This window comes from Furipterus horrens, unplaced genomic scaffold (genome assembly GCF_987537825.1).
Source record: "Furipterus horrens unplaced genomic scaffold, mFurHor1.1.pri manual_scaffold_17, whole genome shotgun sequence".
Lineage (NCBI taxonomy): Eukaryota > Metazoa > Chordata > Mammalia > Chiroptera > Furipteridae > Furipterus > Furipterus horrens.
Window position 1 is genome coordinate 14,857,263 of NW_028327187.1, and position 4,418 is coordinate 14,861,680.

The following is a 4,418-nucleotide window of genomic DNA, read 5'->3' on the forward strand; positions in this document are numbered from 1 at the left end:
TTACTCATTTATTGTCTCATTCTCAGCATATCATCACCATGTAGGACAGTGTCTGTGTCTAATCAGTACTCAATTATTATGGAGTTTAAAGTGCTCCAGAAAAATCGACAGTTCTCCAGAGCCAACTCCAGTTCTGTTTCTCTCAGGAAGTTCACTGATTTGAACCATTGTTACTACTCTACATTCTTGGCAAAGAGGGGAGCAGTGCCTTGAAATACCAAGACATTTGAAAAATAAAGAGATAAAAACTTTATATTGTGTTCCACTTCCCCTTCAAATTTGATTAGTTGGGCTGGTTATTTCCTGGTCTTGACTGAATGCTTGCTCTTCCCACAAATTTACTGTTATTTTCTTATACTGTCTGGATCACACACCATCCTCTCCTTCCTCGTGAAGCATAACTTTATTGTGAGTCATTATAGCACATGGGGTGGTAATTTCTCCTAGATTTGTTGAGTTGACCAAAGCAGGTTGAAAAACTGCCTTAGGGAATATTTGCTATGAATCCAATGTACTGCTAATGTGGTATATCTATTCAGAATATAATAATCATTCTTCTATTTATTCACTAAACACATGTGTATTGAACACTCTTCTATTTTCCTGGCACAAGTTTGACTTTTATTTGATAATTTCCATCCTAGTCTGAGAAGCATTTAGAATATGGAATTCTGGGACAAATGTAATGCTACTAATTATTAGCTTTTAAATTATTGCATAAATCTCAGCAGGACGGTATTTGTGGACTGTTATAGTAACAGATTGAGAATATTGTAGCTCTGTTTTATGCAATTCATCTTCAATCCAGTCTGTCCGGAAAATGTCCAGCCATTATTAATACAACGAGAATGGTTTGTGTGACATCAATGTAACCTGGAAGCCAAGGAGAGTGGACTGGAATGTACATATGTGAACAATGATGACTATACTTTTCTAGTCAGTGGAGGTGGTACATGCTCTTGATTGAGCATGTGTACTGTGTGCTGGTCACATTCAAAATGACTGAGTAGAGCAATGAATCTGCATCAAATTTTTCATTAAGCTTGAACATTCCTTCATGGAAACTATTTGGATGATTCAGAGGCTTTCAGGGATGATGCAATGAGTACAGCACAAATAAAAGTGTGGCACAAATGCTTCAAAGATGGTCGAGAATCTGTTGAAAGTGATCCATGTTCAAGGCCTGCAACAAGCAAAACACCCGAGAATGTTTAATGTGTATGGGCTGCAATCAACAAAGATCCGTGACTGACAGTGCGAGAACTAGAATTTGGAGCTTCCAAAAACTACTGTGTCTGAGATTTTGATGCAGGATCTTGGCATAAAATGTGTCATGGCATAATTCATTCCTTGGCTTCTGCCACCAGAGCAGAAGGATCATCATGCTGCAGTTGCTGATGACTTGATTCAAACCACTACCAATGAACCAGGTTTCCTCAAGAAGGTCATAACTAAGATTTCTATGTGTATGATCTGGAAATGAAGGCCCAGTCATCCCAATGGAAGTTGCCTGGTTCTTTATGTCCAAAGAAGTCGCAGCAAGATCAAGACCATAGTAACTATGTTTTTTTATTGGGAAGGTGTTATACATCATGAGTATGTTCCTCCAGGCCAAACAATTAATAAGGAATACTACCTCATTGTTCTTTGTGGATTGAGAGATGCAATACAATGAAAACAGCTGCAGCTATGGGCAACTGGTGATTGGCAGCTTCAGCACAGCCATGTGCTCGCTCATGCGTCACATCTTGTGCAGAGATTTTGGGCAAATCATCAAAACATGCAGGTGACTCAGCCCCCCTATAGCCTAGATTTGGTGCCCTGTGAATTCTGGCTGTCTGTGGTTTCACGCTTCCACTGGGGATCTTGAAACATATTCCCTGTAAATAAGGGAGGATCACTATATGACCTATATACCAAATTCAGCCAACTACTTATTTTTGTAAACAAAATTTTATTGGAAAAATTTTATGCTTATTTGTTTATACATTGTCTATGGCTACTTGCTCATGATAATGGATGGAGGTGAGTAGTTTTGAAAGAGGTCTATGTCCCACAGAGTCTAAAATATTTAATACCTAGACCTTTATATAAATGTTTGCCAAACTCTGCTCTAAAAATAAAAAGAATTGATGTTATTAAACCAAATATTCCAATTCTAATTCTCCCTACCCTATTGATTGACTTGGAATTTTCCCTTCAAAATATCTAATGGGAAGTTGCAGGAGTCCACCCATTTGTGCTGGTTCCCACTAGTGATTGCTTCCATGCTGGAAATATGAAGTCCCAAAGAGTCACAGTTGTGTTTGGTATGCCTCCTTGATTCATTGCCCTAACTAGACAAACATCAACTTTCTACCACACATACAGTTTTACAAATGGGTTTTTCGATTAAGGCATTGGCAGGAACTTCAAGCTTGTTATGGTGGTGGTATAGTCCATTATGCCCAGTAGAGTAATGATAGTCATTGATGGGAAATTGTTGTCCCCAGCAGAGAAGTAAGAGAGGTGAAACAACTATGCGTAGCCAAGAAACAATTGTCAAGTGTTACCTCCAAAAGGACAGCTGGATTTCACATAATTTCTACTGCTCAGAGATGCCTAGAGCACTGGTTCTCACTTCTGGCTGTACATTAGAACCTCCCAGGAGCTTGTAAAAAGTACTGATGCCCAGGCTCTTCTCCATACTAATTAACTCAGCACCTCTCAGGATTGACCCAGGTATTAATATTTTATAATACCAACTTTTAACTTGTTTTGAGAAAGTAATTGAAATTGATTCCAAGCCCCCAAATGACAGTAGTATCATTCCTAAAAAACACTAATGATGACTGCAGTTTTCAAAAGAAAAACTCTGGTGTAAAATGTAATAATTTCACCTTATATATTTCTCTTTTTTTTCTTTTTGCTTTGGGCTATTTCAGTGGCATCTTGGGTGGATTTGTTTCTCTCTTTATTTGTCCATGAAAATCACCAGAAAGAAACATTTTGAAAAAGTTTCCATCAAGACTAAATTAACCTCAATAGATGTGTTCAAATGCTTTGCAAAGTGTTATGAAAATCCCCATATCTGAAACTTCAAAGCAAGCCTAACATTGGCAGAGCACTTCTTAGACATTCACTATGGTACTAGACCTTTTACATACATTATCTCATTTAATCCTCACAACATCCCAGTTATATAGGTTGTACTTGTCTATTTTACAATGAGAAACCTGACCCAAAGAACTTTAAGGGACTAGTTGAACTTTGTCTAACTAAATAATAACAACATCAGGATATGAACTCATTACTATCTGTCACCAAAGCACATGTCATGCCACTACTGTACTCTGCAGCTTCAAACCTTTGGAGCTTGATCATTACAGTCCTCATCATCAGAATCATTTACTTCAGCCTCTACTTCCAAGTCCACCCTCTCTTTTCTTAAAAAAGACCTAGTTACTTCTTACAAAAGATAAGTATGAGACAAGTAAGATTCAGCATCCTTGAAAAACCTCTTTCTTTGGCTTCATCACCTTTAGCTATGTCATAGTATAAGCTGAGGTAAATTTAGGAGGAAGGAACGAATGAAAGAAGGAAAAGGAAATAACAGAAAGAAGGCCCTTTCTACTTACTAAGTAAATTCTATTGGAAAGTTAACTTGACATCTTAGGATAAGTTTACCAATCTGTAAAATTGTTTCAATAATGTATGTCCTGCTTACCCTGCATAGATATTGTGAATATAGTATAAAACAATGTACTGCAAGTTTTCCATTTACCTTTAATCATGGTGCTTTCTTCAGCTACTCCTCATTCATTCATTTAGCCAATATTTGCTGAGCTCCTTCTTTGAGCCATACTTTACTTAAGGTGCTGGGAATATAGAACTCAAGGGGCTCATGATCAAGGGGTGAATTCCAATACAGATAGAGAAATATTTAATGTGAGATAGTCATTGAGTGATGTTCCATGTGCTCTAGGTACATCTGACTCAACTTGTATGATTTTGGGATAAAGATGGGCTTTATGGAGGATGTGGTACCTGACCTGACTTTTGAAGAATCAATAAAAGTCAGGAAGATAAAATATGCGGTATGAAGCATGTGATATGAGCATTCCAGCAGAGGGAAATACAGAACTAAAGCAGGAGGGAAGTTAGAGAAAGTGTAGCTCACGCAGAAATTTTAAGTTGCTCTGTTGAGCACATGGGAAAGCAGAAGGTGGTGGCAAGAACAATAGCTTTGTGTTCCAAATTTCTGCTTAGACTATAAATGGAGCAGGGGAAAGAAGAAGAAGGGTCTAGTCAAGGAACAAGTATAAAGGACCCATGGACATGGACAACAGGGTGGGGATTGACTGTGGGAGTGGGGGGGCGGGGCAGGGAGTAGCAATGGGGGAAAATTGGGACAACTGTAATTGAACAACAATAAAATC